The sequence below is a fragment of the Pseudopipra pipra genome, chromosome 7 (genome assembly GCF_036250125.1).
Source record: "Pseudopipra pipra isolate bDixPip1 chromosome 7, bDixPip1.hap1, whole genome shotgun sequence".
Classification (NCBI taxonomy): domain Eukaryota; kingdom Metazoa; phylum Chordata; class Aves; order Passeriformes; family Pipridae; genus Pseudopipra; species Pseudopipra pipra.
The window spans coordinates 40,069,049-40,083,551 of NC_087555.1; the positions used below are offsets into that span (position 1 = coordinate 40,069,049).

Sequence of the window (14,503 nt, forward strand, 5' to 3'; positions counted from 1 at the left end):
TACTAATATTTTTCCATTCACTCTGAACTCTAAAGAGTTCAGTTAAAAATCAAGGGGTTTATTTTCCCCAGTGTCAAATATATTAGTTCCATTCTCTGAGCCATCCTAACTTCCACTAAGTCAAATGAATCGACAAAAGTAATCTGAGTTTTGATTCCTTTGCCCTACTTCTGCTACATAGTATTAACTGTACCAATTGATGTAGTGAGTTTCCGTGGCTGGGTTTTGGTAGTGGGGGGGGGCTACAGGGTGGCTTCTGTTAGAAGCTGCCAGAAGCTTCCCCTGTCTGGTGGAGCCAATGCCAGCCGGCTCCAGGACGGACTTCCTGCCGCTGGCCAAGGCCGAGCCAGTCAGGAGCAATAGTAACACCTCTGGGATAACATATTTAAGAACAGAAGGTTGTTGTGCAGAAGGAATTCCAGCCAGGGAAGAGCAGAATGAGTACATGGGAACAGCAATGCAGACACCAAAGGGCAGTGCAGAAGGAGGGGCAGGACGTGCTCCGGGCACCAGAGCTGAGGCCCTGCAGCCCGTGGGGCAGAGCAGGGTGGGGCAGCTGTGCCCCTGCAGCCCCTGGGGGAGCATCGGGGTGCAGAGACCCCCCTGTGGCCCATGGGGGACCATCAGGGTGCAGAGACCTCCCTGCAGCCCATGGAGGCTCCCATGCTGGAGTAGGAGGATGCAGGAAGGAGGCTGTGACCCCGTGTGAGGCCAGGATGGAGCAGGGTCCTGCCAGAGAGCTGTGACCTGTGGGGAGGGAAGCCCACGCTGGAGCAGGTTTTTCCCAGGTGGGATTTGTGGCCCCTGTTGGGGACCCACGTGAGTACAGCTCATCCATGAAGGACTGCACCCCATGGAGGAGTGACCCACAGGACAGCAGGTTGGGAAGAGCTGCTGCCCGAGGGATGGACTCACACCAGAGGTCCATCAAGGACTGTCTCCCATGGAGGGACCCCACGGGGGCAGGGGAAGGACTCCAACACCTCTCCTTGAGCAGTGGCAGAAACAACAACTGACCATGACCCCCATTCTCATCCCCCTGCATCGCTCAGGGAGAGGAGGAAGAACATGGAAGGAAAAAGGGGTAGGGGGAAGGTGTTTTTAAGATTGTTCTATTTCTCACTCTTTGGCTCTTATCCTTTTAGTAATAAATTCAAGTACCATCCCCACTTTGAGTCTGTTTTGCCCATGAAGGTGATCAGTCACTGACCTCTCCCAGCTGTTATCTCTACTCATTAATCCTTAGTTGGTTTTTTTTCTCTCTCCTCTGTCCAGTTGCAGAGGGAGAGTGAGAGAGCAGCTTTAGTGCCTGGCATCCAGACAGGGTCAACCCACTACAACTGATAGCAGGTCCTTTCATAAAAAGTGAGTTCTATAACCACACCAGAGGTATCCACTGTTACTTATCAACTGGGGGGCAGGTTTCTTGGTCTAGCCAGCCTAAGCTTCATAAACTATTTGAGGAAGTTTAGAAGTGGGGCTTTTTGCTCTCAAGTCCAAGCACTAGTGGTGTTTCAAGGGCTAAGTTGAAAGCCCAGCACAACTGGCACACTAACCACAAACAGCTCAGGTTTTGAAAGGCTGGCTCAGTGCAGTCAATCCTGGAAATTAAGTCTTCCACACCTGCCCATATGTTGTTAATTTGAGTGGACTAGAAATGATGTTCATATCATGAGATATCCTTCCATCTGATCTGTTCAAAGTGCAGTTTTGCTGCCTTCACATTCTGTATCCTCATTTATATGGAATCATAAAATAGTTCGGGTGAAAGGGACCTTAAAGGTCATCTTGTTCCAATGAATATCAAGATGTATGCGGAATAATAAGTGCAGACACTCAAAATTCCAAATACCTCTCTTTCATGAATGCTTGAAAATCCACACCAGAGGGCAGTACTGGGGTTGCTCGTACGTACAAGAGCTTAATCACAGAAGGCAACTACATATCGATGTGTGTGTCTGTAATAAAACTCTAGTGCAATAGAGACTTGGACGGCCAAATAAGAGGTGTCTGGATTCCTAAATTCTGGATGGTAGCTATAAAAGAAGAAAGGAAGAACAGACTTTTGGAGGGAAGCAATGAAAACTGACAACTTTGATTCATATTCTATCAGTTTAAATTTTTTAGAAAACTGAATAGACAAATATCTAAGATTCAGTTTTCTGACAAAGACTACAAAGTTGTCAGCTAATAAATGTCAGTCATCCATGGAGCTGAGCAGACCTAAGGACCAAAAATTAACATATATTATAGAAATAATCCTGTACTACTTTATTTGCCTTACATTTTACCATATAATAAAAAATATTGTCAATACTGCACAGACAAGCTCTCTGAGCTAAGCACAAACAGAACTAAAGCTGCATGTGTGACATCAACTTGGCCTCTTTGTGCTTGTGAGCTTATTATTCTAGTGTGGTTTGGTGGGGTATTAAGGCAATACACAAAGGAGGTAGTTGTCTATTCAATTCCTGCATTCACAGAATGAATGAAATATTGAGTTGTTGGTCTTTAAGTTAAGGAAAATGAACACCACACAGGAGAGCAAGCCTTCTATCTCAATCTCTGACTTGAAATTTTTTTTCTTAAACTGAATTTTCTATCTCAACCTTTGACATGAGATTTTTTTTTTCTTAATCTGAATGATCATTAATTAATCTTCATTGCCTAAATATTCAGTTTGACCACCTGTGTTCTAAAAGTACAGGGTATTCACCAACTGCAATTGGCATAAATTTAGAGCTGCTGTTTGGCAAAGATCTTCACAAAACACAAGTCCTTGTTCTGCATATTCAAGCTAAAAGTTAGCAGATACATATTCCAATATGCCACAGATGAAAACTGACAAAATCATTCATAATACATGTAACCTGGCATGCCAAATCAGGACTACCCATTCCAGAATCGACTGGTATGTAAACAAAGCCTCATGAATGGCCTAGTGACTGCTTTATAAAGATTTGCTTTAAATTCATGTCTGCTCTTATTCTAGATTAATTTTCACCTGTAAAATAAAATCATTACTTATAGCCTACTTCTTGCCTCTGAATTGATAAATTCCTCATGTACCTTTTTAGTGCATATGTTGCTACCATACAAGAAGTAGAAGCTAGATGTCCTTCAGTTTGCACACACAAGCAATTGTCAACAAATCTGGCTTTGGAGTTTGACTTCAGTTGCTTTCAAACAGGGCAATTGATTTACGGTCAATGCAATCACAAACACATGAAGACTTATTTAAAATATCTCCTTGTAATCTGATGTGTATTGCCATTTCTAAACTTAGATAGCAGCAATTTGAGACCCAGGACTGGAGAGGTGTTTTCATTAGAGATTCCTGTTCTCAGAGTGCTGGCATTTCTGACAGAATGATTTTACTTATGCATCTCAATCCAAAGATGATATTTGTTGCTGTTGCTTTCTGAGCATGGCAAATAAAATAAAAAATATTTTCTCAAAGTCCTCACTTTTTGAAAAGGTGGTGAATCTATTTTATTTTGTCTCTAATTTCAGGAGTGTATTTGTCTCCATAAATTAAACATTTGGGTTTCCATAAGCTGTATGAATATAAGAATCTGTACATATGCCATCTGTATTTTTTTATTGCAGATCATTGTATAAGATGCTGGGATAGATATAAATATATTTTAATACAATATTTTTAGTACAAAATTAAGGAAATTTCCTCGAAATAATGAGACCCTTTTTTCCAACTTTTTGCATTTTTCCAATGCTTTCTTCCATTGGCTTTGTTTCCACATGAGAAAGACACAAGTTTCCCATGTTTGTTTCTTCTTTTTGCTTTGACAATACTGATGGTTTCTACTGAGTCTTGGGCTGTTGGCTCTAACAGGATACTGCTTTTTCCAGTGGAAAGAAGGATTTCTTTCTTTTTCTTTCTTTCTTTTTCTTTCTTTCTTTTTCTTTCTTTCTTTCTCTCTCTTTCTTTCTTTCTTTCTTTCTTTCTTTCTTTCTTTCTTTCTTTCTTTCTTTCTTTCTTTCTTTCTTTCTTTCTTTCTTTCTTTCTTTCTTTCTTTCTTTCTTTCTTTCTTTCTTTCTTTCTTTCTTTCTTTCTTTCTTTCTTTCTTTCTTTCTTTCTTTCTTTCTTTCTTTCTTTTTCTTTCTTTCTTTCTCTTTCTTTCTTTTTCTTTCTTTCTCTCTCTTTCTTTCTTTCTTTCTTTCTTTCTTTCTTTCTTTTTCTTTCTTTCTTTCTCTTTCTTTCTATCTTTCTTTCTTTTCTTTCTTTCTTTCTATCTTTCTTTTCTTTCTCTCTTTTTCTTTCTTTCTTCTTTCCTTCTTTCTATCTCTCTTTCTGTCTTTCTTTTCTTTCTTTCTTTTTTCTTTCTTTCTTTTTCTTTTTCTCTCTCTCTCTCTCTCTCTCTCTTTCTTGTTAGTAACTATTTGGATTCGGGAACATAATCAACGGCAATTGCATATATTTGTTTTGGATAATTGCTTGGACGACTGTTTATCATAAAGTAAACATTACCTTTAACTGGTTATGTTAGAACTGAGGATGAGAAATGCAGATTGATGATTTTAAAGGAGTACACTGAACTCATCTTCACCTCTCACTAGAGAGCAGCTCATAGAGCTTGGTGATGGAACTAAAGGCATGTGTTTGCTTTTCTCTGCATTATCTCTTCATATGAAACTGCCACTCCAGCTTATTTATTAAGAAAAACAAAAGAACCTATAGTTTTGATATAAAATATATTGTGATTTAACTAATTTCATGAATGTGCCTTAAATTATGAGAAATTATGAGTATTTCTTACTATATTTGTTCTTTATCTTATCAAGTGACAATAACGCAGAGGCTAAATGACACCTCCCAAACAAAATACATTCTAAATTTAATTATGCCAAGTGTAATCACAGGAATCTAAACATATGAGCATAAGAATATTTTGATTCTGCACAATAAATAGAAGTAGATTGAGATACATTATAAAAAATTTAAGATATAAACTTTCTTTTTGTCAGATCTTTGTTTTGCTCTCTGGGCTAGATTCAAATCCAGGGGTTTTAACTTCACAGATAAGCAATAATCCATAATTCAATCCACTTTTCTTCTCACGTGAATATTTTTTGTACTGGATCTACGTTATTTAAATTCCAGACAATATTACTTGTTCGGCAATATGCTAAACTCTAGTTATAGCCTGAGCTAAGAAGACAGATATCTTGAAGATGAAGCGGGAGACAGCCAAAAAATCCATGACTGATTTCAAAGCTGACCAATGCTTAATTGATTGAGACTCAGAAGGCATAAAGTAACATTGTCTTTTATAACTGTAACCGAATACAAAGTCTCTAATATATTGTAAAAAGAATCTTTAACATTGATAATGACATATAAACAAGCAAGCCTGGTGTTTTTGCATGCATTTACATGGATGCAAGCCTTATTGGCAAGGGTTACGAAGAAAAGCAGTAAATTTATTAGAAGATACAGATGCAATGGATATTTTTGAAAATTAAACAGGTTAACTTATCCCCAGAATACACACTCAGCTGTTTCAGTGATGTTATAAGTGACCTTGTCCTTCTCACATTACATTCAAAAAGTATGCACAAATTAAAAAGTAAAGCAGCATGATGTCCTGCAACAAAGCAGTTTCTCAAAGGGTATTTAAAAGCAGTTTGAGAGTATAAGGATTGGGGTGATACAGTTTGTCTTGCGGTGTGGTCTTTCCTCTCTTTGTACATCACTGGGAAACAGTTAATCAATAAGAATTCAATTATGAAATTGCTTCAATGTGTAGCTTTCCAGAGCAAGATCTACTCATGTGAACAGTTTTCCTCAGAAGGGAAAGAAGAAATAATGTCGTGGAATACATCAAAATCAGTTTTTACTGCAACCCAAGCTTTCTGATTCTGATTTAACCAGTCAGTGTTACTGTGCCAACTGGTGCTAATAAGCAGTTACAACGAAGGGAAGAGAAAGGATGCTGCATCAGTGAGGAAAACGGGTACTGAGACAGAAAAAGGGAAAAACCCCACATGCTATTATGTGATTACACAATACGGCCATTGAGCCTGAGTATGTTTTAGAAACCGTTTTCTATCTACATATGGGATTTGGTATTTTAAAGTAAATAAAATATTGTGAAAGACTTTTTTCTGTTTTGTTAGTGTACTATTGCTTTCTTTATTTCCTGGACATGACATTTTGGCAGTGTATAGTTTCAGTGAGATCTGAAATGTGACAAATGCCACCCCCCCAGGATTATTTCCAGCCCCACTTGCCAGTCTGAAACTCAACATTTCCACCAACTTCTGGAGGCAGCTCTGTATTTGGTTCTGGCTAAATTCTTCTTATTTTTGTGCTTGAAAATTCAGGTAAAAACTAAATGCATTTTCTGTACCCAGGCTTTGCAGCACCTGTTACAGCAGTAGTTATTTGCAGATATTTAGCATCTCTCATCCTCAAGAGTCCAAGTATTTTATAAGCGGAACACAAGAAGCCCCTGCGGGACTGAGCGTCACCTGGTGGATCGCCGAGGTAGAGCCTCAATTCGCCTGCCGGCGTAACCCGGTCCAGGGGACTGGCACCGAAACACTGAATACAGGCTGTTCTGAGCTGGACCGGCCCCACAGGGATCATCGAGTCCTTACGCACTTGCATCTTAGCAATCTTTACCTTGACCTCCTGTACATAAGGGTTACAATTCAGCCTTTAAATACATGATGACCTTTTCTGGAGACCACTGTCTATCCAGTGAGGAATATGCTCTCATTGTCTCCTGCGCTCTTTCCTCACTACTTTGCCTGCTATTGGGGTTAAGACCATCTTTGATTTTCTTCCTGCGTTAGAACAGCAGCTGTTTCAAAAAGATCCAGTGGACCATCACACCTTATGTGTGCTTCATGCTACAGGTAATACAAAAGAAAGTATCACAAAGGCCTTGACCAAAACTTGGTGGATCACATATGAAATGTCAATAAGGCATGAGAAATACATTCAACAGAAAACTGTAATTCTTAGGGAAGAAAATATAATAGATCAGCAAAAGAAAAATGTGATTTTTTAAGCAACCATTTTTCTAACCAGATTTTGGATGAGACCTTCATTTACCCTCATTAACATTCCAAATAGACCCTTAATTTTTAAATAATGTCTTGGATGTGAAATTCTATATGTAAAAGTTATCTTTTCATCCAGAAGAATAATTTATTTCTGTCAAAACAAACCAATTAGGTATATATGAATATGTCTGATTATTAGTGGTAAAGGTAATAATGTTTTAAAAGATATAATCTTATTTCCTGGTTTCATGGATATTGAATTATTTTTAACCTTTTTCCGGCTAACAGCTTTCAATGGCAGGACCTACCCTCCTTATTTTCTCTTATACTCAACCTAGCCAATAGTGGAATGTAAGACATTTCATACAACGTAGGGAGAATTTCCCCAGAAGGGGACTGAACTTGTTTTTTACCTCTTCTAGGCAAGGGGCAGTTGACCATGAAGAGATGCAATTTTTGTGTTACGTAGCTAACTTCAAGTCATAGTTTGCACTTTTGATGGCTTGACATTATTTAAGAATGATCTGGCAATCCTGTGTTTAGCCTAAACAATAGTTTCCTGAGTTTCCAACTCTGAGTATTTGAATTTGTTTTCTTCATTTACCTCTTGTGTTCCAGCATCAATGGCTGTTATATACTTCCTAAGCAGTTCCCAAAGGCCTTCCTTACCACTCTGGGGATGCTGGTGGGCAGCAGCTCAGCGGGAGCCAGGGTGGTGACAGGGGCTGGTCCCGCTGTGGCCACTGGCCTCACCGGGAGCCCTGTGCACAGTCCTGGGCTCCAGCGCTGACGTGGATGTCCCCAAATGCGTCCGGGGGAGGCAGCCGAGCTGGTGAGGGGCTGGAAGGCCCTGGGAGGAGCAGCTGAGGGCTCTGGGCCCGACTGGTTTGGAGAGAGGTTGCTGAGGGCCAACCTCTTGACTCTACTGATTTCTGAGGAGGAAACATGGAGTGGCAGGTGCTGAGCTCTTTTCCCTGGCATCCAGGGACAGGACATCTGAGAATGGCTGAAAGCTGCACCAGGAGAGGTACAGACTAGACATAGGGAACATTTCTTTACCAGGAGGGTGGTCAAACCCTGGAACAGGCCTCCTAGAGAGGGAGCCAATGCCCCAAGCCTGTCAGTGTTGAAGAGGCATTTGGACAATGGCCTTAATAACAAACTTTAACTTATGGTCAGCCCTTAAGAGGTCAGGCAGTTGGACTAGATGATTGCTGTAGGTTCCTTCCAACTGAAATAGTCTGTTCTATTCTAAACCTTTTGGCTGAGTTATTTGTACAATATCCTTATTTTAAAACATCCATCCATTTTTTTTTTGTTGATCATAAATAAATTAGATGGCTATTAATTAGAACTAAGATTTGATGCATTTATACGAAAGCATTAACACTATGTACACTTGAATAAAGGAAATTAAATTGCTTTCTAGCTTTGCACAGCTCTCACTGGCAATGAAAAATGCAGTATACATTATACAAGCAGCCTGACTGTAGACTTCTCGGTCTTTGCAAGATAAAAAAATTACTGCAGTTAGTCCAGTAGAGTGGCAAGATCTCAAGTTAATCAGCAAGTAAAAACAAGGCTACATTTTCAAATCAGTTGAAATAGGTATCCCAAGTTTTTTTCCAGAGAAAAACAGCGTGTTTTCAATAAATTATAAAACATATTTTTCCTATTGCAAACTTATGAATGCAACTGACACTACTGCCAGTATCTCTGTATCAATACAATTTTATTTTTTGTTTCTCTTAACCCCTAGCTTTACAAACATTTATGAGTATGCTAACCTTTATGGTTTGTGAGAAGATCCATAAGCCTCCTAGCATATCAGGGCAGCTGCTTGGTAATCAGGATGGAGATCTAAGAAAGAATGTCACAGGCTGTCTTATAGAGGATATCAGTAATCCAGTAAGTATAAGTTTAATATTGTCAGTTGCATATACAAAGTTTATTTATTTGAGTGAACCTCGGCAGAACCACTTCCAATACATCAGTAACCACACCACTAGCAGATACGAGATGCAGTATTAGTTGTCCCTAGAATCTGGAGAGGATGGTAAGATGTCAGTATCTGCACAGGTGTCCTGGTTTCAGCTGGGACAGAGTTCATTTTCTTCCCAGTAGCTGGTGCAGTGCTCTGTTTTGGATTCAGTCTGAGCATAATGATAACACACTGATGCTTCGATTCTTGCTCAGCAGTGCTCACTCTTAGTCAAGGACTTTTCAGTTTCCCGTGTTCTGCCAGGGAGGAGGTGCACAAGAAACTGGGGAAGTGCATGTCCAGGACAGCTGACCTGAACTGACCAAAGCAATACCCCCTCAACAGAGCGCCACGGGACCTGTTAATGTGTACGAACTACAGCTTCTCTGAATCGTTATAACAAAAATTAAATTTACAGATTATAAGTATGAACTCATAAGAAATAAATCCAGTGATGAAGAGGAAACTTCCTAGAAAAAATTACATTCTATCCTTTCCCCACCAGCCAGCTGATGCAAGACAAATACTAATCTGCAGTTCTTTTCCAGCAGTTGTCTGTGTCTGAATTTCAAACCCATTTGTATGCTGGTCTTTGTTAGGAGCAGTAAATTCCTCTCTGTTGCCAAGAAAACCTTATTTTGCAGTGATTTGTCTAGATTCTTGCATTGCACATGCCTCCTGTGCATAAAAGAAGTTTGCAATACCGCAAGCAATCGTTACTAGAGATCGTGATCTCTGACCTTTATCTGCATTTAACAACAGCTTAAATTCCACATTTTGTTCAGCATAGCATTCACACAAAAGTCTTCTAAATAGGCTATAGTAGCTGCTATTCAGAGCTGCTTCCATTGTAAGACCATTTTCTGCCACATTTCATTATTTTAGAAGTAGAATGTTACTGGTTTTGTTTTTAGAAATACTTTATTCTTTACATCTTTAACAAGAAGTGAACATGCTAATAGTCTACCATGCATTTGCTTTCTCTGACTTTCTGCCAAGTACAGCTAAATCATTAGTCAAAACACTAAAGGTTTTTACGTTAACAATAAGAATAATTTGAATAAGGGTTTGAAAAATGGGATTGTTTCACTAACATTTTAGTTCCCATCTACTCAACAAACATTTACAAAGAAAGCAGATAGTTCTAGCTGTGATAATTTCTTATTTTGACAACTTGTGGCCAAACCCTCCTTTTACTACTTCTGGAAGCAATAGATTTGTTAGTAGTCCCAAGCTCTAATAATGAAAAGGTTAAGAAGTGCTAATTAACCATATTAAGAATCTGATTTTAAGTGTAAGATCCAATTTTTCTTATTTTATCTTATGAATGTAATGTTATATATTTGTTATTTAGGCTATACAGTTTGGAGAACCAATTTATTATTTACAAAAATCAAAAAATGCACAAAGCATCTAAATGAAAGCCTTTTATGTTGTTTTTGATATTTAAAATGAGGAGGAGAAAAAAAAACAAGCACAGAAATTAATTACATCACGCTATGGGAGAAAAAGACATTCTGATTTCCCTAAAAACCCCAGACCAAGTTATAAAGGTAAGATGCATGTGAAACAGGAGAAGCCTGCATTTAATTCTTCCTGAATCTTAGGTGCTGATTTCCAGGATGCAGAATGTGGTCCTCTGAGTCACTGGCACATGCTTTCTAAAAGGAACACAACAAAAGCAATAGGCCCTGTACTCAGCAAGGACTGTGTCATTCTCCTGAGGCTCTGGTGAAAAACCTAAGAAAATGGTACCTGCAGGGTGAGAACATCTCACCTCGCTCACGACAGCCCCTCCTGGGTAACCTCCCTATCCTTCTGCCCTGTCTGCAACTTCTCAGGCACTGGGCCAGAGCTTTTAATACTTTTGCAGATCACACACCCCTTCTGGCATGCAGGAGAGGACAAGAAAGCATCTTTGAGACCGCACGTGAAAAGAAAGGAGGGAAGGTTATTGACCTTCATGATTTAATTAACCTGATTAGCTGTCACTTCCTTTGTGCATCTCAAGGAGGGCCAGAGGTACTACAGTAATGGGAACAGAGATTAACACATATAACCTCCCCCTTTTCTGGATCAAGGTAGTATGATCAAAAACTAATCCCTTTTTATGTAAGGTACTGCATATGAGGCACCCAGTGATTTCAGGAACAATATTAGGAAGGAAATAATTTAATTGTTTCAGACTTGACAAATTTCACACAGGCGTGCCTTAAATGAAAAAGCCATATATAACTAACCATAGACTCTGATTTCAGATTTAATCCTTCCAGGCGGGAAGATTCAAATTTATTTAGGGGTACCTGCATAGCAGTAATAAAGTAGAGCCACTTTCCCAGTAGAGCTATCAAACTCACACTCTAAGAAAGGAACAGAAGCAGAGAATCACAGAATATTCTGAGTTAGAAGGGACCCGCAAGGAACAACTCAGTAATTGACAGAGCTTTACTTTGACACCTTTACTACTTAGGAAACATTAAAAGAATGTGGATAAAAAAACAAGTCTGCCTATACAAGGTCAGAAAACGAGCATATCCAAGCCAGTATCTTGTTTCTAACAGTGTCTACAAGGCAGGTTAACCTTGGCTGGCTGCCAGATGCCCACTAAGACACTCTCCCGCTCCACCTCTTCAAGAACTCAAGGGGAGAAAATAAGATGAAAAATCTTGTGACTTGAGAGGTCACTTATTCATTACCATTGGGGCAAAACAGGATTGGCAGGGAGAAGATTAATTTAATTTATTACTAATTTAAAATTGAGCAGGATGGTGAGAAACAAAGCCAAAATGAAAATCACCCTCCCTTCACCTCCCCTTCTTCCCAGGTTCAACTTTACTGCTTTGTTCCAGCTCTTCTACCTCTTCCCCCGTGAACAGCAGAGCGGGGATGGGGAACGGGGATTACACTATTCAGCAATAAAATGTTCCTGTTATCAACACTGTTTTAATCACAAATCCAAAACACAGGACCATACAAGCCACCATGAAGAAAATTACCTCTATTTCAGCCAATACCAGCACACACTTCTCTACCACTCCTTCCTCTTTATGCTGTCGCCCTTCTCCAGCCTGGGGTCCCTCCCACAGGATACAATCCTTCACAAACTGCTCCGGATAGGTCCTTCCCTTGGGCCGCAGTTATTTAAGAACTGCTTCAGCACGTGCCCTTTCCATGGGGTACAGTCTTTCAGGAAGAGACTGCTCCAGTGTGGGTCCCCCATGGGCCACAGATCCCAGCAGAAAATCAGCTCCTGTTGGACTCCTCTCCCTGGACCACAGTTTCTGCCAGCGGACTGCTCTGGTGTGGGGTCCTCCATGGGCTGCAGGGGCTCAACCTGCAGCACCATGGGCCTTCAGGGTCTTCTATTCCTCATGGGCTGCAGGGGAACATCTGCTCTGATGCCTGGAGCACCTCCTCCCCCTCCTTCATTGACCTTGGTTGTCTGCAGGGTTATTTCACATTTTTCTCACTCCACTCTCACCCAGTTGCTGCGTGTCATTCTTACGCTTTCTTAGATATGTTATCACAGAGGCACCACCAACATTGCTGATGGGCTCAGCTTTGGTCAGCAGTGGGTCTGTCTTGGAGACGGCTGGAACTGACTCTGTCAAATATGGGGGAAGCTCCTGATGTTTTCTCAACAGAAACCACCCTTGCAGATTCCCCACTACCAAATTCTTGCCACGTAAACCCAATACAAGCTGATAGCAGATGTCTAGTGAGAGTATGGGACTAAAACAAGGTACAGTGAGGGCAGCTTCCTTGCTCTAGAGGAGGCACTGTTCAACCCTCCTTCTGGGAAGCAGCATAACTTTCATTCCAGACTGAATCTTTAGGCATCTCTATTTCTTCATGCTCTGTAGTGATCGAAACCCCAAGTACAGTGTTATAAGTGCTTAGAAAGGGAACGCAGCACAAAAGTGAAATCACCACTAAACCACTATTAATCCATGGTGTGCCTACATCCTGAATAATCAGTTCTGTTACAGCTACTCCTCATAGAAAAGATAAAATAGGACCAAAAAGTTAAAATAAAGGATGTTCAAAGTTATAGAAGAACTTATGGATTGAAAAATGGACTAGAATCCTGTAACTCAGAAGAGGCAAAACTCAAAGTCAAGATGATAGGTATCTATAAAGTCAGAACTTGAAAAGGAAACAATTATTTGCTCTTTCTCTTATTGCAAGAATTAGGAAGTATCAAATAAAGTTATCAGATAGTGATCTCTAAGCAAACAAAAAGATTGTCCGTTTTTTGCACATCACAAAGCTAAATTCTGGAATTACTACTACTGCAGGATGTGTCCATGAGGATAAAATAATCAGTCATCATAAAAATGAAGATATGTGTCACCGCCTCTTTTCAATACACACCTCAGAATGCAAATCTGGTATTTGGTGTTTCTTCCCACAAACACTGTGAGTGTCCAGTGTCCCAGTCTGTGTAACACTGACAGTGCCTCTCATCACATCAGTAACAAACTCAACAAAAGGCCTCAGTTGTTCAATATCCCATAGAGTCAAGAAGCATTTTTACTCCCTGATCTATTTCCAGCATTGTCTATGTTGTCTTTTTGTTATTTCCTGCCCTCTCTGTATGAGGCAAAGGTGAAGATCTGCTGTCTAAGCCCTGTATGAGCTTCCCTGATAAAAACCTCCAAGGATACCAAAAACAGAAGTGTGACCTCATTTCCTTTCTTCCCCCTTCCTGTCTTTGCTGACTGGTGGCTCCCTATCCTTGTCAAAACAAGATCCTTTTATTTTCCTCTTCAATTTCTTTATCTTAAGCTGATGTAAAATGGGCACAATAGAGAATATGGGGGAGTTTTAGTGCAAACCACTTGTTATCAGGTAAACTCTAACTAGGCCTTTGTTGTATTTATGTACATGCCCTTTTGTTTAAAATTAATTTTTTTTTTAAATGCACCACTTTATCTATCACATCTGCACTGTAAAGCAGAAAAAAAGTCAGGCAGCCATGAGTAGCTGAGCAGCTTTTCCACAGGTGAAAGATACTTCTGGTACATAACAGTAGAAACAAGGACTATGTTCCTAATCCTACACGCAATTTATTAAATCAAATCTACTTGATATTTATTTTCTCATTTGTGCAAGGCATGAGAAGAAGATATTTACTCTGTCTTATTAAGTGTACAGCAAAGCACTGTTGTTAGTTTTGATTTTTTTCCCAGTTGAACCTTGAGAAAGGGATATTAATCTATTCACTCACAAAGGGAGAGCAACAGAGAGGTTTAGTTTCACCAAAAGTTGAAAATGTCTTCTGTTTAATCATAGTAATTTGTTCCTACCCATAAAAAATGTTTGGTATAATAAAAATTAAGGAAAATAAATAAATAAATCCAAGTAATTGTTTTGAGACAACTCTAATGCCGCTATTTCAATTACAGGAAAAACAGAATGATCTCCTTGTTGCGCGTACATGCAACTAATAATTCCTGATGTTTTTCTCCTCCCACTTCCTTCTCTGCC

At 39.7% G+C, this 14,503-nt stretch overlaps 1 long non-coding RNA gene across 1 annotated transcript; it reads left to right on the top strand.

The window, feature by feature from the left end:
• Window positions 1-253: 253 nt before the first annotated feature.
• On the top strand, window positions 254-3,459 carry LOC135417523 (uncharacterized). The gene is made up of 2 exons (XR_010432083.1): window positions 254-922; window positions 973-3,459. It is a non-coding gene; the product is annotated as an uncharacterized LOC135417523 (long non-coding RNA).
• The last annotated feature ends 11,044 nt before the right edge of the window (window positions 3,460-14,503 follow it).